General features: G+C 39.9%; 2 long non-coding RNA genes across 2 annotated transcripts; both read right to left on the bottom strand.

The window, feature by feature from the left end:
* Positions 1-9453: 9453 nt before the first annotated feature.
* Positions 9454-12175, bottom strand: LOC148400316 (uncharacterized). The gene is made up of 3 exons (XR_015857676.1): positions 12147-12175; positions 10250-10269; positions 9454-10068 (listed from the first exon to the last, which is right to left on the bottom strand). It is a non-coding gene; the product is annotated as an uncharacterized LOC148400316 (long non-coding RNA).
* A 592-nt stretch (positions 12176-12767) lies between these two features.
* Positions 12768-15046, bottom strand: LOC148400315 (uncharacterized). The gene is made up of 2 exons (XR_015857559.1): positions 14883-15046; positions 12768-14307 (listed from the first exon to the last, which is right to left on the bottom strand). It is a non-coding gene; the product is annotated as an uncharacterized LOC148400315 (long non-coding RNA).
* Between the last annotated feature and the right edge of the window lie 11137 nt (positions 15047-26183).

Genomic DNA, 26183 nt, shown 5'->3' with positions numbered 1-26183 from the left:
TAGATGTATAGTCTTTAAAGTCTAATATACATATAGTATTAAAATGTATCTGTAACCAGATGATTTCATAAAACCATTTAGTATATTAAGATATTTTATTTTGATATTTTCGAAGATTGAGGTGGGCATGAAGAGATGTGCATGAGAATTATCATTACGATTGGTTGTAGTTTTCTAACATTAAGCCATGTTAGGCTTTTTCTCTATAGTGAGCATCTACGACAGTGGTGTCAAACATAAAGCCCACGGGCCATAACTGGCCAGCAGGGGTCCCAATTCAGTCTGCAGGATGAATGCAAGAAAAACAAGCATTATATATTTTTTCTTTGATAAAATGCTATTCCTACAACATCCGATTGGAGTGCACTATTTATGTCAGGGTCAACCAGTGCACCCTTACAGAAGAAGCAGCAGCACTAAATCACCTTGATTGATTTTTAACTGATTGTATTGGGTGAAATTTCTTAAGAAAAATATTACTAGCTTTAAACCATTGACTCGCAACTATAGGAAATGTATCATGGATACTTATATTCAAATAAAAATTAGACAAGTAGAATGTGGTCTCTGAAGTGCATTGCAGAAGTAATGGATTAGAAACAATATCAGCAGATGATTGACTCCGATAGAAAAAGTGCAATAGGGCTAGCATTCATTCTGATTTTAAGTTTTAGCCGCTCATTAAAGTAGTACATTTTTCACCATCTTATTTTTTTTAAAGCAACCCAACAGATCAGTCATATATTCCTATTTATCCAGTAATATCCACAACTCATTCAGTGAAGACATGGTTAAATATTGTTGGTGATAAACTGAACTCATCCCAAGCCTTAATTTAAAATAGGCAGACTTGGAAATAACCACTTGATTTTGTTTTGAAGCCAGCAACTGGGCAGCCAAGCAGAGCTTTTGCTCATTTGCATGGCCTTCCATTAATAGTCCAGACAGTGCAATTTAATGCTTAAACACCTTTATTGTCCCCAATCTGAACATACTCCACAATTGTAAGCAGCAAACTTGGCAGACCACAATGAGGTCAGGCACGTGCACTCATAGGAGGCAGGTGAGGCAGTGCCTCACCTTGCCACCAGGGGCGGTAAAGGGCTCAACATGGTTTCCTCATCTGTCACCATAAGTTGTTAAAAAATGAATAATATAATAAGACATAATGTAATATCTGTCCTGTGGTCTATGCTTTTAATGCAATTTTGGTGTGTTTCCTATACATTTGGATCATTTTCATAGTCAAAATAGCTGTATTTCTTGTTCAAATAACAACGGGAGACAAGAATCATGGAGGCTGAGGCAGTGACGGGTAGTGCCTCTCAGGGCGTGCGTGTGAGCGTGTGCACTACTCACACACTGTACTGAGCGCATGCAAACGGCACGTGCTTGCAGTCAGCGGGAAAATACGGGGCTTGAGGCAGCCAGTACTTTTGCCTCAAAGATGGGGCGATAGTGAGCCTGCGGCTAATAGTTCACAACACGAGTAAATGCGAGAGTAAATTAAGAAGAAAAAAAATAAAAGAAAAACAACTAACAACATTCGGTGCTAACGCGTTGCTATTTGGCCATATTTTCCCTGAAAATGGAGGATATAATCTCGAAGATAAGAAATTTTTCAAAACTTGACTTTCAGTCAAAGCAAGAAATCATAAGTAAGGGAAGACCAACGCCAGATTTGCGAGGATTAATTCAAACGACTGCCCTCCCGGGACGGACTACAACACATTCGTTTCAAAAGGATTGGTACTCTAAAAAAGACTTCATTTACAAGTAAAGGTAAGAATACTGCAGTGGTGTGTTTAAATGTACAGTGGTGTGTTAAATTTAATCAAGAATGGGATAACAACCATGTATGCTTGTAAATCTGACTTGTGAGTCAGTGCCTTAGTGTCATACAGTACGTTTGTAAATCTGACTCTGAGTCAGTGCCTCACCAACCCCAACCCTCACCGCACGTCACTGAATGAGGTAGACTTTGCAAACTGTAAAAAGCAGCTGGGTGAAGAGAACTTAAGACCAAGAGAAATGACAGACTTTGGCACACCGCTTATGCAATCACATCCATCTGCAAGAGGAAGGCAGACAAGGCTTACAAAGTGTGCGTTTGGAGTCTACTCAAGGTCTGGGTGGACAATTCGATCAACAAAGTGGAAGTTCTTACATTCAACAGGAGGCCAGCAGCTCCATCACAGCCACATCCTCCTTCCGATGTAATAATATGATTAAAACTACTGCCACCTCTCCACAAGTGCAAATTTAAAAAGTTGAAACAAAAAACATTCACTCAAGGTGTATTCGATGGAAACAAAGGATGACCAGTTGAAGCAGTATCCAACACTATTGTAACCCACATTTGATATAACCACAACAAAGCAGGTTAGGTGGGACTTCCAAACTGTGCCCTTCATGTTGAAATGCTGAATTTGAAAGGTTGTTCCTCGGTATGTGCTCTTTGATTGGCTGGCGAGCAATCCAGGGTGCATTTGGTCGCTTGTCACATGCTCTCAATGTGTATAGCCAAACAAATTTACACTTGACTCATACAATTGTATCTTTTTCATGGTATCACATTTTTGCAGATTTGTGTACATTCCATAAGGTTGTAAGAAAACAACATCACACAATACACCCAACTCCTACATGAGCTTCCTATGCCAGAGTACTTTATCAGGTACGAATAAAACATGCGAAAATAATTAACACCATTGTCAAAGCAATATCTTTAATGAGAACACAGTTCCACGGAGAATAAACACAGAGTTTGCCCGAAGCAATTAAGATTGAGGCAGACAAACACTTTTAAGAGCTTTCACTGAGGAGGAGGCCAAATGCACAGCTTATGATGTTTGTTGATTTGAAGCCACGTGCTTTTTACTACAGTGTCAAATCAAATTTATTACCACTGTGACAGACTAGTGTTGTCAGTCTCTTTATTGCAGAGTACTGAATACCATTTAGCCTAATCCATGTTGACGAGTGTCAAATACAACACTGTGACATCAAAAGAGGTTACCATATAAGACATGTTTTTTCCTCCAAATTGTTATTCAAAGGTCGCTTTGGGATCTTCTGCTCTTTTCCTCCTTTTTTACAACGCTATTAATGTGCATTTGCAGTTATATTTTTTTTCATTTTATTTTCTGTTTATGCTTAAGATAGACTGAATAATAAAACCATCCACTCTGTGACACTGGCTGATTTCCACATTATTTTATTGAGTATATAATTTATTTTCATGAAAGAAATATTCACGCGTTCCCGGCTCAAACTGTCACCATCACACAACCTTTATTAGCTGTCGATGTGAAGTTTTGTGTAACCATTAAAATAATAAACTTTCATAAAACACAAAATTTATAAGTGTAGATTATAAAGTACATGCAAATTAAACACCCAAAGATACCTGCCTCACATGACAAGTGCAAATACCCTTCAAAGTGGGATTTGCTTGTTAAAATCAATTTGTACTTGTAATTGTCAATGATTTTCTTCATGTTTTGCTCCAAGTACTTTGCTAAACTCACAAATCCCCAAAACATGCTTCTAAATTGGGCTAAATGTGAACATTATCACACTTCTGCGATCAGTCTTATTAGTTTTATGCTGAATGAATATCCTGCAGTAAGGGATGTTTTAAGAATGAGTTTCCTTCCCAATTTGCAGGGAAAATGGCCATTGTAAATTTTATACCAGTTCAACTCATTCAACTAATTTGGAAACCAGCAGCTCTTGGAAACAAATAGCAGAGCAAATTAAAATAAGCTAACAGTTAGCCTAGCTTGTTTAATGTCTTCGTCTATTCTTACTCTTTCTTCTTTGTATTGTCCGTTGGTCCAGATTCCCTACGGCACCATAGTGTAAGCCTACCTCAGATATAAATTGCTCTTGGACATCAACGGCGTGGTAGCCAAGACACACCGGTCACAATGTAATCGAGCAACCCCTCCTTTGAAATATCCTTTTAATCATATATAATGTATGCAGATTTGTGGAGCACAACAGTAGGCCTATTTCGCATTAATGGTGAAACAAGGGGAAATGAATAGTTACTTGACTCAATAGATGAATAATTTACAAGTTAAAGAGCACATTCATTAATGACCTCAATAAAGCACCATCAGTACACACATTCTTAGTGAGCAGTTATTTGCATTCCTGATAGCAAGCATATTCTTTGCAAAACATAGGAAATGCTGATTTCCCTGAATAGTATTAAGTGTAAAAACCCTCAGGCACTGTGCCTAATTGGTCCCGACATTACTTTTTATATCCCTTGATCATTTGTTGGTATAAATATACTCGGATATGAGTGCATTTACAGACCAGGTCGTGTTTATTGAAAGATGAGTTGCTTTACGATATCATACTTTAGTTTTATATTTAATAGATAAAGCTACACTGTATTATTATGACATTCAGAATTTGCTTTGTTGCACTGTTCACTATTCTGCTTTGGATATAATCTATTTAGATGTTGCAGTAATGATTACAAGTGATCCTGGAGGTAAACAGGAGTCAAATCTGTGGGATGGAGGAATGGAATCATTCCGGCTAGCAACTCTGGGGGCATAGAAAGCATAAACACGGGAAATTATTCATAGCCTCAAAGCTGTGTTCTTCACAGGCTTGGCACTAACATGGAACCAACGGGAACAAAAACACACACACACACGCACACACAGACACACAATCTCACACTCTTGCTCGTCTTTGTGCAGCAAGCACAGGAGCGACGTCTCTGGAGTGCAGCTCAGACTTCCACTCTGCTCAATATTGCATGAGCCTGCGCGAAAGTCGAACCCGGCCTTTTGTTTTAGTTAAGCGGCAAAATAAATAGAGCATAGCTGTGGCATCATAGGAACAATTAAATAAGACAGCAGAAAGAGGTTTTACCAGACATTGTTGCGCTAATCACGTTTTGTAGCGTCGGAGTAGCAATACAATTACTTCAAAGCCGTTTAGTAACTGTAAACTAAAAGCCTGTGAAAAGAGCGAGACAATGCACATATTTTCAGTTAATGAGTGTCACGAGCCTTGTGTATGCTTTCCTGTGATGCCTTTGAGTGGGTGTTTTCGTAAGATTCCTCAAACCGCATGAGGGACGACTGAAATAATAACTGATGCAAAAAATCGGATTTGGAGAAGGATTTATTTCGTTCTGCATCAGGACCGGTGGGTCTGCCTCCATTTTCTTAAAGCGCAGCTCGTCGGTCTGTGCCAAAGGCTTTCATCATACAATACTAATCATGCATACATTGATGCAAGAGTGCCATTTTGGTGTGTTTCTCTGAAGATTTACACGCAAACACTCGCAGAAAGGAATGGCTTCCAACAAACTTTGGTAATTAAGACTCATCTTATTCCTTAGTTTGTAACCATAGGCAGGTTGAACGCAATCAGTTCTACATCACTGTTTTTTTTCAAGAAGACACTCAGGCAGCATCCAACTAAGGTGTGTTATGCCTCTGATGCTACCTTGGAAAAAAAAAAATCTTTTTTAACAGGTGGTATAAAAGAGGCTAAAGAATGCACCAATGCAAAGAGCCATCATTGAAGGGACCAGGATGAAATATGCAATAAGAAGTCATCTGGGAAGTATGGAGCAGTTAAAACGTCGCTAAATGGTGCACAAAACGGTGTGTTTAGTGACACTTTGTTAGACTGCATTAGTATTTAGATCTTTGAAAAGCATCCTTGATGAAATCGATGCTGATTACTCTACAAGGGACGGCACTCCACCGCAGTTAGACACCCATTAGCCGAGACATACATCATCTCCATCAATTAATTGTATTTGCACCAAAGCAGATGCAACAAGTGCATAATTAGGGCTGTAATTAAGCTGCAAAAAATACAATCCCTGCCACATGAGCACCTTTGGAACTATGACTGCTCGCTCCATTAGCAGATGCTGTAAGCTTATTAATCATCGAACAGGCAATTAGCAAGCTGTTAGCATTGGCAGCTGGTACGTAAATATATTCCTGGCTTAATATCCTCCTCAGATAATAAAGGAAACATTATGAAAATGAGCTTTGCCACCATGTGAGTGATCTATGCCATTAATTGCGTTTCACTGTCGAAAGTGTTCGGATTGGGCCAATGGCACGGAGACTGCCGGAACGAAAGTAGCAAGCAGCCTGCATGACAATTTATGGGGTGTTCAAATGCTCCCCCCCGCCCCGCCCCCATCCCTTCTGTCACTTCTTGAGGGTTGCAGAGATGAACTGGGGACTTGTCATGTGCGAGCATTACACGTTGACAAAAAAATAGCTGCATAATAAGAGGTCGGTTGTTTTCCATTGGTTTCCAGTACACACGTCTTCATGGCTGCACCATTAGAAAACAAGCCAGGGTTGTTTTGGCAATCTACTGCACAATTTATTGCACTAGCTTGCTAATGACACTTGGGCTCGGCATCCATCAAAGCAATGTGCATGAAGCCTGAGCCAACATGTAGCTTCCCTTTTGGTCTTTGCTGCTAATCTATGCAGTGCAGGCACACAGAAGCTATTACATTTCTGAATACATGATGAGGCTCACAGCTAATTCTCCTCTCCACACCAAGGGGAGCTTGGAGGACGAGAGGCGCCATAATTGAAGCCAGGAGGCAGATTGTCATCTATTGACATGCATTTGAGGCTTTTAATCAGGTAGTCGTGTGGGCAGCCGTAACCTTCTACTATGGATGCATACATAGACATGTAATGAGCCATGTCCCTCTACTTGTTACTGTTAACTGTGACTCACTGAGGCACAGACCGACAGACAGACGGATGCTCTTACATTCAAAATAAATGCATGCAAATTTCTACTTGGCTGGCTAAAGATGTGCCAATATTTACTCCAGAAACATTGTTCAACCTCAACAACCTGTTTCACTTCACACTCAAACCTCTGATCATTTACATTTTCTACATTTAATGAGGAGCTCAACGTTCTTGTTTGTCAGTTTGGTGGTGCTGTGAGGTAGAATACTGGGAACATAAGAGGTCACGTGAATTGCAGAACAATACAAGCTCTGGCGTACTATTACAAGCTTAGAAGTCACGGTTTTATTTAAAAGTTAGCCGTCATTGTCACCTGTTGTACTTGACACACTCTCATTTGAATGTTGGCTGGTCGATGGAAGAATCTGTGCAGCCCCAAAACTGCGTACTTTTCTGACTTAAACACCCAGGAGATTTAGCCCCGAAATGCGTAGCTAGAGAAATCAATCCTGGAAAGTCATTGTTGCTCGATTCTAATAGGACTCCACCATTTGGAAGTACAATATTGAGTTTCCGTCTACAAAATCCTCAGGCCTCCTTCACAGCAGGGTTGAATATCATTCAGTGAGGGAAGTAGTTTCAACTATCAGGCTGAACCAATCAAGACGAAAATGTCCGTGTGAATGAAAAACTAGGCACTTTTGTGACAACCACTCCTTTTAAAATCCACTACTGTGCAATCAATGTGGCGTTTCAGTAATGCCAGGCCCATTAGAGGCAACCAAATTGCAGTGGAAGGCAGGGAAAGTGTATCATCCATTGTGGGAAATGACTGCTTAATATAGCAGCTGGGGCATGAAAGAGTGCTTACTGGAGCACAGTCCACTGAAATCAATAGCAACAGTGAGGCTATATTGTTTCAAACTAGGAAAAATTGAAGCTACTATTCAAGATACCATTTGAAATCCATATCTGGACTGGTAAGATGCTGAGTCATGATCGGGGAGTGAATAATGAAGAGATGAAGAAACCGATGAGTGACAGAAGACGATGTCGTTGACAAACAACAATTAAACTTCCGATTTCACTGACAAAATATTCTCAGTTCTGTTTAGGATCAAAACAAACATTTCAAACAGTTCAAAGGATTTTTACAAGATCTTTAAAATTCCTTCATTTATATTTGAGTATGTGAAAAAATATAATGAATGCTAATTTAATTTTCAGGTCATAAAAAGTTCTTTTGCACACGTGAAAAAAAGCCAATTATTAACCATACAGTTAGTAATTAGTCAGCAAAGCTACATATTGGACTTCGTTACATCTACACAAAGTACATCATAAACCATCATCACAACATCAGCATCTACTTGTACACTTGGGGTGATCTGATTGTACAAGACCTATAACCCAAAATGTAACACACCAGCACTACATTCCCACCGGAGACAATTATGATTTGCATGATACCTCAGAGAGACACGGGCTAATTGGGCAAAATTTTTACATTTTCACTCAGGGGTGTACACACTTTTTTGCCAGTGGTCTAAACATTAACGTCTGCGTCGTGAGTTATTGTTTTAATTTGCAGTGTTCCATGTTGTACACTGACAACAATGGAGCAAAGTGTTTGTTAATGTTGTCCGATGAGAAGGTATGAGCAAATATTGACAAAAATGATGAGCTATTGTATCGGCAGGTTATCAAGTATTCCAGCTACCAGCCACACACGGTTCATTCAGTCAGCAGAGTTTGTGTGTTGTGACTGAGTGAAGGGGAGGCGCTCTGTGAGCTCCAGCCTCCAGTCCAACTCCTCCTCATCAGTATGGATGTGCCCTCTTCATCCCCAACAACAACAGAGACAGGAGGATGAAAAAGAGAAGGGGATCACTTAATAAAACAGGACTTGGATGAAGCCACATTCTCTTCATTCTGGACCTGATATTTGTTGAGCGCACATAGCAGACTCTTCAAAGGCAGGGAACATTCCCGCAGGCTTCCTCAGATCTCTGACTGGGCTGGCCTCACTGCACCCGCCATGCGCGTTCATACATGCACAAATGCACTCATACGTCCTCACATATAGCTTATGAGCAATATTTTGAACATATCACATCAACTCATTCGGGGGGGGGGGGGGGGGGGGAATCATTGCTGTTTCTGGTGATTTAGTTCCTACGAGAATATGTACTCAGCTTTTCAGATATCTTCCTCACATTATTTGCCAGATTTTAATTTGCTTTTCCCTATAATGAAGTTTGCAGAACTACATTGCTTTGAGATTTTGGCAAAGCATTCCGTATAAAGAAGCTTCAGATAATCAGGCGTTGACTCAATTTGATTGGGGAGGGTGGGGGTGAGGAAGGTGACGTCCAGATCATTTAATTATTTTTGAGTCGGTGTGTACAGGGCTTCGGAAAATACAAAAGCTGTTAAAGAGACAGATATGCACTGATGCGGTGAGAGAAGAATCACACCCAACAAAATTCACTGGAAAGAAATGAAAAAATGATCTGCTGGTGCGCTGGGAGGGCACTTACATCATATTTGTCCTGAGGCTGAGTTTACCCTCTGCTTCAGTTTTCCCTGAGGCGATTAAATTAGCATTAAGACAACAAAACCAAGACCAGTCTGCTACGTGTCACAGGCACATTGTAGACATGATAAATACTAGTTAAGTGAGGTCATCACTTACACACAGTTGACATAACCAGAAGGTTGTAGGCTGACTAACATTGACTTTAATTAAGAATCACTGACCAATATACGGTATATATTACATTACTGAGGTTTTGTGAGTTCATAGAAAAATTTCCAAGGGTATCGTGAAGCCGGCTCAATTTGAAATATGTGCAGGTGTACATGTGCAGAGGAGTCATGTGATGTGCGTTTGTCTTGCATCTCACTTTTTATGAACTCATTAACATCATTACAGGCTCTCTGATTGTGACGTTACATCACTGAAAGTAATCATGTAAAAAGGCATACAGTTGAGGAATAAAACATCTGTAGTGAACTTCCAAACACGAATGGAATGCCATGTCGCCAGTGTTAACAGTTGCAAACCAGCTCATCAGCAACAACAAATGTCACACTTATTCAATGACAGGAGAGAAATAAATCCACAGAATTCAAATAGTCATTTCATTTTTGGATATATGAGATGTCGTTCAGCTAATTATTTGTAGGAAAGAAATCTGAAATATCAGCACTTGATGGGAACATTCCCGAAGGCTTTCTCACACCTCCGACTGAAATCAACCCACTTCACAACAAGAGCACTTTGGCAGATAATAAACAATTCTTCAAAAGAGACGCTTCAAGCCACTCCAGATTGAAGTTTTATATCATTCTAAACATGATACAAAGATACATTGTGTCATTAAATCAATAACAGCTGTCTACGAGCTTCATGTTTACATAATTCCAATGCTGTAGACAGGCTAACAAATAACATCAATAGTTGCGGTGTTATTACTTTTTCGGCAATGGATATTAGGACAAAGAAAGTGTAGAGGCGATATAATACTCACAGGCATCTTTTCTTCATCCTCTGTGAAAAACAAATAAAAATACTTCAATTCACTGTGTCATATATTATAGTAGTGAAAGTTTTCATCATGACTGGACTAGAATGCATCGCAGAGTTCTATTTTGGATTACCAAACTATTCGGTTTTTGGAGGGCTTGAACGGATTAATAGCATTTCCATTCATTTCAATAGGGAAAGATATTTTAAGGTTGCAAGAGCTTTGAGAGGCATCACTGTAACAATAACATCATGAAAAGAATAAAACTTCCCAAAGCTCTAATGTCCAAACTCTTACTACAATAACAATACAGCATAATGGAGTATCTCCATGGCAAGATTTAGCATTTATTTTGCCACAGCATGGCCACCATGTTTATGTCGCATGTCACAGCAGGAGCGCGTTTGTTCTCAACCCTGCAGGGAGCGACTTTTTTCCTGTTTAATAATAGCAGTAAAAAAAAAAAAAGGCTTGAAAGTTCCATAAAGTGTTCAAGTGCATAATTATTGTTGATTTTCAAAGCAAGCTAAGGATCCAGTTCAGACGATATGGCGACTCAGAGGAGGAAAATGTGTGCGTGTGTGCGCATATAAGCAGTCAAAGCTGTGGATGCTAGTGAAATTGTTTTGTCCACAGAGTGTCTACAGCACACCAACATTCTGAATAGCTTTCAATCCTGTCTGCAGGCATAACAAAACCTCTCAGACATCCATGCTGGGGTTAAGGTAATGTGAGTGAAGCAAAAAAAAGGGTCGGTCTGATAACCTCTCCCCTCTGCTGTTTATCCCACAATCCCCCGCTGTGATCAGGGAGCGTATCCTCGGGGGTAGCGCACCGCGGTGCAAGAGCAGAGCAGGTAATTCAAGCCAGGCGGCATCCCTCTCTGTAGAACTGACCCTGATTCAAACTCCACGCTCCCACCTGGTTCCATCCTCTCCAGGAAGACACGCTTTATTATTAAAGTACACCGGCGGCTCTGCATGAAGCAGGAAATGCTGTGCCAGGCTAGACAGGAGATGACGGAAGGATTTACGTGCAGCCAAAGAATGGGTCTTATTTACCAGGGAAGTTTCTATGGACAAGCCTCCCTTAATTTGCTGCTTAATAATTGACTTCTACTAGCATGTCCGAAATCCCTCGAGAGGCCTTTGTGGTTTATTTCACATTGTCTCTGCTGCCTGGACTGCAAATGAGCCTTTTAGAAAGACACCTCACCTTGCGGCCGGCCACATCTTGCAACTAGCATGTGGTGGGTTTCCTTTCCCTATTCCTACCCAAAGTGCCAGTAACAACCTTCAACCGACCTTTAAAAGATGTGAATAATTTACATGCTATTTAATATCAACTGAGAAGTCAAGACAGGCAATTATCTTTTATCTGTGTACTTTGCTGTCAGAGCAAATCGGGGGGGCTTCTCTTAAGGAAGAGATGAAGTGCATGCAGTTTGGAAAAGCCACAGGCGTGCGGGTACCGCTCAAAGTGGGAAGAGAGACAACAACATAGGCAGTTTTGTTGTCTATGAAGATTCCAATGAAAAGAATGAATAATTCACAGATCAGTCATGGTGAGAAAGTTATGTGCTAGTTTCGAGAAAGATGGTGTGGGTGTTGTTTGCTGGGGTACTGGAAGAGAATCCAAATGAAACTTCACCTATTAAGTCCACGATGTGTATTGCCTTGCCACAGTGCTTAGAAAAAAATGTCATGTAGCAGACAGAGATACATCTCCAAGAGGGGGAAAAAAAAAATTGTAAAAAGAGCAAGATGGGAAAATGTGAGATAGAAATTCCCCGCGGTCCTCATTAAAATTCAGCAGTGTAGCAGCACCCCCCTCGTCTGCACTCCTTTGCCTTGCCACTCATTTTCTCCGACTCTGCCTGTTCCATAAGCCATCGGCTCACCTTCTTGGATTTGTGGACTGGTCATGATCACTGGGATATATTCATAAAAGTTGTCGCCTTCTTGATTGAGAACCCAAGAAGAGTTGATACCAGTAAGTTAGATGAAAATGAAGAAAAGGAATGCATTTGGCGGTTAGGGGGGTGCAGGTTTAAAATATATATACGTCTATAACGACGGTCTCTGTGCTGTTTTAATCTATGATGAATGATGAACTTTGACTTGGATTTCTTTACAAATGAAAATCGTGAAGTACTATGAACAAATGTTTGACTTGCATCTACCAGCTCCACTGAAAATCCTTTTGTGAGATAATAAACAGATTCAAATCATATTATTTTTGTAGAAAATAAACAACCAGATAGATGAAAAGACTTAATTGAACTCAATACACTTTGATTTAACACAACCATCTGATGCGCTCTGCTACACTAAATTAATTTCGATTTAAACTATGTTTGCTTACAAATTTACAAGCAGCTTAGCAATCTTATGTATTAATTTACAAATGTTACATTGGAGAATAAGCCAGGAGGAATCTTCCACATATTATTGGTATATAGTGGTGTGTTGCTCACGTTTCTCCAAAATTCAAAACACATAAATAAATAAACAAATAAACAAACAAACAAGACTTTTTATTTCCCTCTGGTCAGTTCCCACCCTTCGAATTACATGCACGTACTAATTGATCAACATCTTTGTGCAGAATCTACCTCCAGAGACACGGCAGCTGGAGACGGAACCAGGCTGCTTAGGCGGAATCATAACGGCAGGCGGCCTATTCATGTGAGCATCACAGAAAATATACAGTCTAATAAGATGAAACATTTTCTTCCTAATTTACCCTTACAAGCAAGTTGTCTCCTCAAACACACTGAATACATTTCTTTACGAAAGCGCAATTAGACAATGACATGAAAAAGTATAAATATCATTAAGACATATTCAGAGCTAATTAATTTGCTCATGTGGGGAGAAAGAGATGAAAAATAAAGAAGCAGGGAACACTGCGTTCATTTTTCTCTTTTGTTAATTTGCACACTCCCCACTGGGAGAGGTAAAATAACCAACCCCCAGTCAGACTTTTCTTTTATGTTGCTAATAATAATAGAGTTGCTTTTTCGGGCAAGGCAAACACAATGTGATTTGCATAGTTGAGGATGTAATGAAAGGGGCCAATATGTCCTGAAAGCTGCAGGAGCTCCTGTACAGTTTTGTTTGCTTGTCTCCTTTTTTTAGTAAATATAAATATGCTAATAAGTTGTCAGAAGGTTGTTGTTGTTTTTTTCTAGCTCTCCAACACACGCATTCTCTCCAGGGGGGGAAATGCCCGAGCGTCTCCCTTGATAGATCTGTTCCCTGCGCATCTTCAAGGTGACGCTCCGCTTCAGTCCTCTTTGCCCTAAAGCACACCCCAGTGTCACAGCCTTCAACACAAAGCACCCACCTCACACATATCAGACACCATCGGATTCCTAAATAGTCTTTCAAACAGTAGACAGCAACAAGAAGAAAGGAAACAACTTGACAAGCTCTGGGCTATTTTTATGTAACCATGCAGATGCAACCCGTGCACGGCAGATGTCTCTGTCAGGGCAGGAGCATGTTGAAAACAAAATGAGATCTCATTTAAAGAGCAACGCGTTTAAAGAAATTAAAAGATGAACAATCACACATGAGGCTTGTTTTAAAGTGTCATGGCTTCCAGTCCAACCAATCATTTTCTTAACCACTTGTCCTCATTAGGATCTCACGTGAGCTGGAGGTGATCCAAGCCGACACTGGGCGAGCGCTTTAATTGGGGAGGTACTCATCACTGAAGACAAGCAAGGCGACACAACGTAAAAAGGAGACAATTATGTCTTCATGCTCACACATCCATGCACAGTTGCATCATAAGAGAAAAAAAATCCTTTCCTTTGGGGGGGTTACCTCCCTTTAGATTTCATAGACATTTAACACATCACATGGAAGTGGCAAGACATTGCAGTCTCCTCTCGTTCATCAAATCCAATAAAGGTATGTCTTTTTTTTCCCTAGTCTCATTCTTTATTCTCACCCGCAGCTAGTCAGACCAAGTTCGTGTCAGCCGATGTGTCCATAATTCATACGGCAAAGCTGTGCAATGGGCCATGCATTATTCAGCACAATGGCCTCCTCCTGCAAACAGGCAAATCCGGCTCTATTAGGACAGCGCTAAGGCTAACTGCAAACAATTAAAACAGCATTGATTGCTTCATCAAGAGACAGAATAAACTGAGCTCGAAAGGAGAAAGTAGGCATTCAGTTGGCAATGTGTTTTAAATACAAAGCAGTAAATGCAATCTGAAGGTTTGCATTTTTCATTCAGTTCTCATTTGGCATTGTATATATTATTTACACAATATATTTGAAGTTTTCTGAAAGCATGTTTTCAAGATGCGTATGAAAGTTGCTCAAGTTTGGAGTGGATTAATTAATTATCTATCCCTCTTCAAGGCAAATTTTCAATGATAGGCTGTACAAAAGAGTTGGAGGTTGACTTGTGTTCTGTAATGGAGTGTGTTCCACATAGAGGCTTGATTCTACTGTATAAACAGTGTTCTTAGCCCCAACTTGAAAAAGGGCCTTGGTCCTTAGAACAAATTGATTAAGCCACTCAAAGTTCAGATAAACACAGCTTTAGCTCAAACCAAACATTTCAAACAAACTAAGAATTAACCAAACGTAGAACAGCATCCAAATCAATTTCCTACCAGTTGCGTGTGACCAGGAACTGAGGAGTCTCTTCGGGGTTTTTTTTCCGTTGCTTTCTCTGTTTAAGCTTTTTTTTTTTCTTTCACAAACAGACTTGTTTGTTCCCCCAGCTCGCAAGCTATGGCATCTTACAGGAAATTTGGTGAATTGTGATTAGGCTGTTTTTTCTCTGCCCCCTGCAGGTCTGGAGGGGGACTAGTGGCTATTTTAATTGGATGATCTTTGCTTCTATTAGTTGACGTGAAAATGGTTAAAGAGAGAACCGAGGTCTAGCCATGAAAGAATAATCCTAGTGGGAATTAATGTTAAAGTGTATAGGTGTTTATGATTACCAGTAGACGCCACATGATGGTGGCAAAGCACTACTTTTCTATTAGACAGTGCTATGGCCTGTTGAAATAACACTCTTTTCTTCATTTAGACTGTGGGGGTTTTTTTTGGGAACCAAGATGCCAGAAGATGGCCCCAAAGGTACTTTGTTATGAACACAAAAACAGTTAATAGGTAGGGACAGAGCTTCTCTGAGCCTTGGTACCTCCAGTACCATATAGAGCGCTGACCCAAGGCATTGGGCAGGTTTGTAGAGGAGCTAAACATTTGAAGATAAAATAAACTTAAAATGAACTCTGATGAATGTGCAGTGAGCCAGTGAAGGCCAGAATTGGAGTTGTGATCCCACCTACAAGCTCCAGTTAGGAGGCGAGCAGCAGTATGTTGGACCAACTGAAGATGTTCGCTGACTCCAAAGTGCACTACAGTAATCCAGCCGAGATTTCACAAAATTTTCTAGTAAATTAAAATCAGTCAAGTATTGCTTTCCCTGAGATTTGTCCCTTTCTGCATTATGTATGAGTGTTTTGCATTTCATGGAACGGCCACACTATAAGAAGTGGTTGTGGCACTCTGGCCACTCCACTGAATATTTGCTTGCTCCGCCTCCTGTTATAGGTGAGTTTTTGCAATTGCCCACCGTCTAGAGTTAAAATCACAAACATGTGAATTGCAATAATACAAGGGGATGTTGGATATTTGAATATGCACATCTGCTATTGAGTGGCGACTGTGAGCATAGGTGATGTAGACTCCTCCCAACCCTAATGAGAAGTGGCATAGAAAATGGATGGATGGAGAAAAGTACACACTTATTTGTCATTAAGGGTACAACATTTGTCATTTCATTACAAACATAACCATAATCTATCCCTGTCAGTTGTGAGCAAAGTGTTGCTCCACCTGACAAGGCTTCCCCACCCACTAATATGGGAACAGTTGTTCCTTTGTTTCTGAGAGGAGAACAGCCTCCAGGTGGCCACTCAGCCTTGTCTACTGATGTCATGTCACCTAAAAAGACAACATCACAGCGCATTAGAGCATCTTCACAAACATGCACACACTCGGCTGCTTTTACTACAGCGGATACGGTAGCTAATGCACATGCATGATGTGTAAATTGGAAGAAAAACTGGAAAGTGCTGCTGCATCAATCCCACCATGTAAAAAGGATTTTATTACTAATGAATGAATATGCAATTTAAAAATAAATAAATAAATAATCTAATCTGCGGTGTTGTGTAAATCTTTTATGCAAATGGAATTTCAAATGAGGAGCTATCTACGGAGGCCGTGACTGTTTTTCCAAAGCCCTCTATTAAAATTGATGGCGCCACTGATTTATGTTATTAATAATGTGCTGCTGAGGAAGGCAAGCAAAAGTGATGAAACGGCTCCGCTCATATCTTCTCTACTTGAGTCCCTCTTTCCCATCGCTCGTCCTGTGGGTCCCTTGTCACCTTCTATCGCTGCCGTACACGTCTGTGGTGTCGCACGGTGAGTTTATAATTGGCCCCATGCTCATTGTTATTCAAAACCCTGTCGAAACAATTATTGGCAGACCTCCCGACTTTTACCCGCTCTGTAATGGTTGTAACTAAAGACTCTAAGTGAGGCGGCTGAGAGCGGTATTGTCTCTACGCTGATTTATAATTCTGTCAAGGTTATCACGTGCAGACTCAAAAATGTGTTACTATAATACCACATTTTCTCTCTTCTTTTTAATGCCTCTGTATTCATATTTTAATATGTCCTACATATTCCCAAACTGTTTGCCTGCTAGATACTGTAGATGTTTCAATAAAAGGATGAGACGATTAAAATCTAGGTCTGGGCACAAGAGACAACCACGTTAGAAGAATGTCATTGTTAGGAATGTTTTTGGACATCATTTAAATGGTCAGGTGGGATCAAACCGACACCCTCTGAGCTGTGAGGCAGACGTGTTAACCAGTGTACCACCGTGCTGCCCAACGGATTACAAATATATTCAATTTTCAGCTCAGGCAGCTTCACTGAGCAATTGAAGCGCAAAACATTTGATGAGCAAAACCCACTAAACCTCATTGTACATCTTTTTGATTGAAATATTGTAACATAACAACTCCTTATACATGCCCGTATATACTTTGCATATTGTTTTTGCTTGTACACAGTGTATGAAGAGACAAGAGAGGCGTGATCTTTTCCTGTATGGGTTTTATGGTCTCAATTTCTCCAAATGTTTTGGGGTTATTGTATTGTTTTTTGTTGTCTATGGGCAAATAAATACATACAAAAATATTAAACAGTGAATCTCAAAGCATTGGTGAGTTTGTAAAGCAAATGTGGACTGCAAGTGTTTAACTGGGTCTGTGTTTTGTATTCAATTCACTACGTTTTATACCCAGTGCAAAAGAATATCCATCTTCCATGTTATAGTTGAATTTATTGTCAACCACTTTCTAATCGCTATATCAATGTACAATTGCATGGACAGAGCAAAATTAACGCTGATGAATGCTAGTGGGGTCACGAAAAGCAACTCCATGTATAAACTGTGGGAAAACTTGAGATGATTAAAAAAACATTTGTACTGATGATTCTAGAAGAATCAAAATGATCACATACTAAGTGTGATACAGTGCAAATTTGTTCATCAAGCTATCTTGTTTTGGAAACTGATAATTCTGATCTGGTGAAAATCCACTTTTTTGCCATTGAAGGACTCAAATTGTGAAAAGCAACACTTTTAGACAGATTCTCAACAAAGCAACAGAACTTTCACATGCACAGAGCGATGTCTACGTCAGCCATGTCTGCACGACAGGCTCATGTACCCAACAAATAGAAAACATATATTCCCTGAGACCGTGTCTACGATGAGTCACAATTGGAGTCTTTGTTCACCAACCCCACTTAATGCTGACAAATGTCACCATGCTGTCCATGGTCACAACAAATCAGTCTTTTTCAAGCAACACTCTCAAAGGCACTGACATGCAGACACAAAGCCTGAGGTTGTCCTTAGGGATATCCTGACATAGCAACATTTTGGGGGACAGCAAAACTAGAGAAAAGCAGATCTGTGGCCCATTTTCTGGTTGGGTGGATCATGAGTATGTGCGCATCTGTAAAATAGGTTGTGGGGACGCAAAGAATGACAGCAGAGTTATGTCATATTATCTGGCATGACAGTGGAGCGGGGTGGTGATTAATGCTTCCTCTATCAAAATCAAACATCAGTGAATTATACTCAGGTCCGTAAATATTGGGACATGGACAGAATTCTCATCTTAATGGCTCCAAACAACACCGCAATGGATTGGAAATGAAGACAATGTGAACGTGTAGATTTACATCTGTTTGTGTACAAAGCTCCACTTTTAGAGCTATTCAAGTACAAATGAAAAATCAGAATTCAAACGTTTACTTCTGAATCCTACTTGGTTGCAAATCCTTAGCAGCCTGACGTCTGGAACGTGTAAACATCACCTGACACTGCATTTCATCCCTGGTGATGCTCAGTCAGGCCTCGACTGCAATCCTTTTGCTCTTGGGGCATTTTGCCTTCAGTTTTGTTTTATCCTCAGCACCAGTATTTATAGTGGCGCAGTCATGACTAAGAATTGGTGTATAGAGTATCCGCGGGAATGTAAATTAAGCAAACGGAGCACATCCGGCATAATAAAGCCTGAAAACATTACAGGCGTAACCTTAACCCTGCGACAAAATATAAAAGCCTCATAATGCCATCCATCTTAATGACTTTCACACTGGAAGTATGTTATGCATTTGCTACACTTAATAGATCCCACATGAGCCGATGCCCTCTGAGGAGCTAGCACTGCATCAACAATATCCAAAGGCCCACTTTCATGTGCACTTCTGCGGTCCACCATAAATCCTTAAGGACAAACCCTATAAACCTCTCCACCCTTGAATATTTAGGGATGCCTGGTCCTTCTCTGGAGTGACATTTTCTGTCTGGAGTGCCGCAACCACAAAGATAATCATTTCTCTTCCAGAGAGGATGTGCTCTGTTACGGTTCTGATAGCTTGAGCATAGAGACAAGGCGTTAAGAAATAAAAAAAAAATCAGTGTCATTGTAAAAAACAAAAAAGATAATTGTTCTTCTTCTTCATTACCTGTTTCATAATTTCAAATTGACAAGGCACAAGAGGCAGAATCGATTACGTGCATGTTGAATTGAGGAAATACTGAGGAGGTAAAAATGCTGCAACTTGGAGACAAAAACAAGAAAAATAAAATCAAAATTCAAACCCAGAACTGTGATGCAATAAATAGTTGCGCATGTGTAATGGTGTTTAGATCCATGTGTGTTGCATGCAAGGATGTTAGTTTTGTATGACTTAAAAGGGAAGTCAACAGCAACATTTTCTTTACAATAATATGTTCTATTTGACCCACTAGTCTAAACCTAGTCTTCTCATTCATAGTATATCGTTTGCGGAATATGAATTGAGAAGCAAAATCCATCCATTTTCATCCATCTCAGGTGGACGGCCATTTTGCCACTTGCTCATCAGTTTTCTGAAGCTGAGCCGTGATTGGTTGTGACCCAAGGCCTGGCAACTGTGATGTCATTTTCAATTGACAACAAGTAGCAAAATGGCCGCCTTTTGAGATGGATAAAAACTGGTGGATTTTACCTATTTAACTCATTCCACAAACGAAACATGAATCAAAACACCGTGTGTTGACTAATTGGCCTACACAGAATGTATTACAAAAAAACTTTTGTGGTTGACTCCCCCCTATAATGTTGTACTGTTTTCTATTGTGACCAAAATACTGTGAGGGCTCAATAAAAGCCTCTTATAATGTCATCTTATGTGCCATTTACATGAGAACAAATACGTAATTCATCCGACACAAGACTGTGAAGTGATTTTTTTAATGAACTGGTTATGATTTATAGTCTATATATTGAGAGTGAATAATGCAAGTGGTACATGAATATTTAATTGGAAAATGTACAAAAAGATAAGGAATATACTCCATAATGTTGGAAGCACACGAGCATAGTGGCTGTAAAAGATGACCTAGATTTTGACAGGCGTTCAAATTCCATACCGCAAATAAAATGATTTTCTTGTCCTCATTAACTGTCATTTGCATTGCTTGCTTATTTCTCTTCAACACGCATAAGTGTAGCAGGCTGCAAAGAGTTGATCAGCAGGTGGTTTGGCAGGCAATAATAGTATCCTGCTCCACTAAGCGTGTGGTTTCCATTGACAAATGTGCTTGCAGCCTACAACGACCTGCTGTTTTGGAATTCTGGCCCGTTGTGATATTAACCTTGTAAGACTGACATCGGTTTTCACAAAGTTTGGGAGTTTAGAATGTCCTTGTTGGTGTCATGTGGCGCAATTTCCCCACTTTGGACTGTCAGTTGTGACTCCAGAACAAAAATCACTTCAGAAGTGACTCGTGTAATCTTAGTTCACTGCTTTGGTGCACTGGTGAGACATGAAATAGCATTTAATTTTTTGTCTCAACAGGCTATTGTTACACAAATAAATTAACACTGAAGCACACTCCATAATAATAGTTGTAGTCTGTATTGCTTAAACCATTCCACATTAGTATGTGTAGTTCAGTACTTTATGATTTGTTTGAACTGTATTGCACAAAGATGACAATAGCAAAAGGAATCTTGCTTAAATGATAATAATTACAGAAAAAAAAAACGAATGCAGTCCCTATTTAAGTCTAGCTTTGAAAAAGTCACAAAGTTCCATATCTAATTACTGAAGTTTTTGTTAACCTAACTTTTAAATGAGACAATATGGCAAATACAAGTCACAGAACAACAAACAAACACCAAATAAAAGGCGTTCTGGCGGAATGCAGCTCTGACTCTCCTATTTTAGCACAAAGATACAGAAAAGATCAAACAGTGTCGAGATTATTAGGACCCGAAGTATCTCTGCTAACAACCACACCATAAATAATTTAAAGCTTTTATCTGTCGGCAGCTTCACCAAGATTGCAAAACAAGTTGGGATTGGTTTGTCTCTGAAACACGAGTGTTTACATACACTGACAGAAACAAAACGAGTATAAAGAAAATTGAAAGGGGGTGGGGGTCCCTCTGTGTTCTTAAAGCTAGAAACACTTTGGGCTGTGGTGTACCTGTCACTTTGCGAGGAATTCATTAATTACTGATGCTGCCAGAACGCACCGGATGATTAGCAGAGGTTGCTCAGTGATCACATCTTTTGCAGCTTTACAACGCTGCACTCCAAACATGAAAAGCCAAGCGTTTGAGAGATAAAGGCTGGGTTGAAAAGAGAGAGCACTAATCTAATTAAGATCTTGAACACTCAATTAGCCTTGAGCAGGAGAAACAAATGGCAAATAAATTATTTAATTACAACAACCAGCTTAACTGCTGCAAGAAGGAGCACTGTGCGTGTATGTGTGTGGAGGAATTTGGAAGACGGATTGGAGGGGCAGGAGTTCAGTGATGAGTGTGCCTGCACTGAGCCTTGACTGTGTTTATGAGCGTGAAAGTGCATGAGTGCAATGGAGCAGCAGCCTGGTTTATCCATCCGCAAGGCCCCCACATGGTCAGGCCCAGAATCAAATAACTTTTTCTCATGAGAGCCATGTTCAGAATGAGGTCATCATTTTGTTTTTTTTTTCTTAGAAGGAAAATAGTGGTTTACGATGTCTCACCAAAAGGCAGGCAGACAGACACTCTGAGGGTTTCTATGAGGTTTGACTTGAGTACGCATTTAGTAGTGCGGTAGTGGAGTTGGCCTGAGGTTCTTGTGACTGTTTTTCACTTTCTGTTGTGAGTGTGTCTACAGTGATCACTTCTTCATGAGGTCACAGTTGATTCATGTCCTCAAAAGCTGTTTGAGCCCTTTCTTTCTGGGAAATCATTATTTGTCTACATTAGTAGTACAACTCTTACATATTAGTAGAACAAGTATGTCATTAAATTATAGCCTACTAGCCTACACAGATTGTCCAAGTTGTCCTACTAGAGCGCAGAAATGTCATCCAGTAGTAAAAAATCCTACCGATGCGATTATTCGACTAGTGCACTAAATTCTAAGACAAAGAGCATAGACCTTGAAATGCACATTAAGAACATTGAAAAAAAATGCTCTAACAGCTTTCCCTAACCTGTGATAGGCACAGCAAGTTACAGTCACCAAAGTAGGGGCACTTAAAAAGTCTCCTGGTGTTATTATTGTACTTTCAATTGTCTGCATGAAACCAACTGTTTCATTTTCCTGTGACCAATTTCCACATGAATAAGCCCAGATCCATGAGGCTTCAGTTCATATTTGCTGAAAGTGTCCAAATCAAAACTGAATAGATAAGTAAGTGCTGCCCTCTAGCGGAAACAATAGTTTGCACATCTGAATAGTCCCAGCACACCCATAATCCCAATGTGGACAGACACAATAGAAAATTCCAGTTCCCAAGGGGTACAGTATTATGTTTCGGTTTTACTTTTGCTGTAAGTGCTGACTCGTGTTTCACAACAGTCTGTTATTTTCATTTTTCAGGTTATTTGCTAATTCTAGTACTTGTCATAGAAAATGCCAGTTTTGTCATTATTGTTTTGATATTTTCTCATAGTAGTTCCCAGTGGTCATCTGATGTCAATTCAACATCATGTTTGTTTGGGTTTGTTTGCATAGTCTTTCTATAGCCAGAAGCAATGCAATTCTTCCCCATTGTCAGAAGTATTATTATTATATTGATGAAGTAATCTGGTAGATAAAGTAAAACACGAAACTCTTCTGGTGTTGGGTCAAAAATAAAACCGGAGTTGTAAAAGAAGGAATTCAAAATACGTTTTCAGGGTATTAGATCAAGTATTATTATTATCATTAGTAGTAGTAATAGTAGAAGTATTGGTAGTAGTAGTCGTAATAGTAATATTATTATTACTATTATTATTATTACTGTCAGTTGTCAGCCTACACATGTTTAGTGTCCTATAGTGTGATGTTTCATCAAATTTGTATAATCCCAATGGTGCTTGACTTTGTTGTAAATAGGTTTTGCAGATTTTTTTTCAATATGGTCGTCAACCATTGTTAGACCGTATGGATACAACAGAAAAACTGCACATATTTTCTAAACACGTTAAACAAATAGTCACTTGCAATTGCTTTCTAATTCCTCCCACATCCAAGATGGCCAGCAGCTACGTTTAACACACGGTCGCACGCACACCTCTGAGGCATTTGCGTGTCTAATAATGTATGCAACAGGCCAACATTTCCACAAGCATTAGTGCTATAATTAGCAAAGCCACAAGCGTATTTGAGAACATTTCCTACAATGCTGATATAGTAAATGCCAAAATGTGTAATCATTGTCATGTTTATTATAATCAATCAATCAATTTTCTATAGCCCTCCTGCTTGAGCTGGACCCAATCCAGGCTGATTTATGGGTGAGAGGCGGCGTGCATATTGCCAGAGGGTGCTTGGGTGTAAACTGGTTTATTGAGTGCCGTTCATAACCTTTCAAAGTTTAATGTCTGTATGGTTGAAAAAACAGGAGCTTGAGCCACTTGTAATTTCTTGATCCTATCAGCAATCCAATTCTGGTCCCTCAACCTGACTCAAATGGAGACTCACTGGTTTAAATGACCAAAAATGGCTCCTTCAAGTCCAGTTGTTAACATGCAATCTTTCAGTGAGCAGTGTCGCGCACACTCATGCAGCCATTTTCAGGTCACAGCACTGTGGATGAGAGGTCGTCAAAAGAACATAGGTCAGTGCAGAGATTTTCAGGTGTGTCAACAGGCCCACTTGGAGATTTATTTGCACAATTGTGGTGAGGGTGGAATAGCTTTCGCATTGTGAGTCAGCTTCAATATTTGTTGAGCAAATGATTTCTAAATATTTCCCTTTGGTCATAGCCAGGGCAAGACATCTTTCTGCAATGTGGTCAAGCAAAGTCACATATGACATTTTGAGGCACTACTCATACAGTGACCATTCTGAAAGGTAAAAATAATGATAATAATAATGCTCCAGATCAGTGACGCAGCTTTCCAGCAACTTGATCTGATTCTACTTCTTTGCATTTTGCGCCTTGAGGGATTTCACCTCATCCACAACCCATGGACGACTTTCTATTTTATTATGACTTCAGGGAGAAAATCCTTATTGCCTTCTCAGTTTTCAGTTAACTAAAATTGTTAGGCTGTACGAGTGCACCACCGGCAAACATGTAAATTTTTATATTAACAATTCGGTGCATCCATCCTTAGGCTCCTCACTTTACTGCCCTTGCTGATGTGCAAATTCCAGGTCAAAGTCAGAACAGCCGGTTTCAGTATGGCACCAATGACGGTAGATGAAGAAACAAAAGAAAAGGTGAGGAAGCGGGGAAAGAAAAAGAAACCAGATGAGCCACGAAGTCAAGAAGATGAAGGGAAGCCAAGGGAGCAAATTGTGGAAATGGGAACCATGTTGAAGACATTCACCTCAAATCAGCACCATGTGTCCTCCGGACGCTTATTATCCCATAAACGAAGCAACAAAGTGCTTTGGAACCCTGCAAAAACATTAAGGAGGCCTTGCTTGTCTCGGCCCCAATCCAAGATTGGTCTACTTCCTCTGGGGACTAATGAAAATAAGAGAGCCCCTGGCCTGATGTCCTGCTGGTGTTGCCTGAGTAACCGACGATTAATGACAAAAAAAAAAACAGTTTGCAATTAGACAAGAAAAACAAATAAGGCACAACTCTTATCACTGAGTTGATCATCAGAAATTACCTAGATGGAAGGATGGTTTGTAAAAGCCCATTGCTTACTGTATGTAATCGAGAGTAGTACTTCAACTTCAAAATTGTGAATAAACATAGTTGTAACATTATCCTTATAATTCTGTTTTTGAAGCAATTTCCTGACTTCCTTGTCATGCTGGATTGACCTTCCAAACAGCATAAGTGGGCATGACCTCCATTCTATTTCTTTCCACTTGAGACATGCCAAGCAACTACGACATGGCCACTGGCTGGGCATGTGTGACACGACCAGGAAATTTGTGCAGCCATTAATCACACACTAAATATATTGTCTGTGAAACTAACAACATTAGCATTGAATTGGAAATTAGAATTCAAAAACAAAAACAGAAAATCAAGCAAGGGTTGGTTTCCTGTCCCTTTGATTCAGGTTCTTCTTCGAGTGGTTCCCTGTACTTAACATAAAGAAGCGGGAATGAAAATGACTTGTAAGGAGTGTCGTGTTCTTCTCCAAAGTGTTCTTGAGAGCCAAAATGAGACAAAATACTAATGAAAGAGCAGCACATTTAACATGATGTTAGTGGTGGAAACTGCACAGGTTTAAATCAAGGCCACAAGACAAAATAGCATCAATAAGGTTTAAAAATAAAGTTAAGTAAAAGCCAGGGAAAGTATTGCATCAAATAGACATTGTGTTGAGTGTCCAGATACGCTCCATCTGATGAGTATGTACTGGTACTGTCAGTAAGCTTGTTTTCAACTATTTGAAATAGTTTACAGAAATCGTTTTGATGTGATTGCATGGTAGGAATTTGTTTGGAATAGCTTTGACCTCAATTGAAGAAGGAACATCGTGTATGCGAGCATTTTGATGAAAATAAACTTTGAGATGAGACGGCGAGCATGCAGGAGACAAATCAATAAAAACACAAGTTGAAAGAGGAAAAAGTTAGTGCCGCGTTCCAAAGAGCTACTCACTCTCATTCCTGGGTTGATTACATTTAAAGTGAAAACATATGAAACTATCTTCCCATGGACCTGTGTGCGTGTGTGCGTGTGTGTGCGTGTGTGCACGTGTGTCCCTGCTGGGATAGCATGGACTATGGAAAATGGGTGGATGGAATAGAAATTTCCACCTGGATTTATTGAAGGGCATTTGTTCCAATTAAAACTCCTGGTTAGCAACTTATCTGTGCGGGGGAACTAGCAATAAAAAATAAACCAAACACAAACATAG

This window comes from Syngnathus floridae, chromosome 3 (assembly GCF_059516105.1).
Source record: "Syngnathus floridae isolate MCC-2025c chromosome 3, RoL_Sflo_1.0, whole genome shotgun sequence".
In the NCBI taxonomy this organism is placed as follows: domain Eukaryota; kingdom Metazoa; phylum Chordata; class Actinopteri; order Syngnathiformes; family Syngnathidae; genus Syngnathus; species Syngnathus floridae.
Note: the sequence above shows the minus strand (reverse complement) of the source record. Positions and strands in the feature narration are given on the sequence as shown.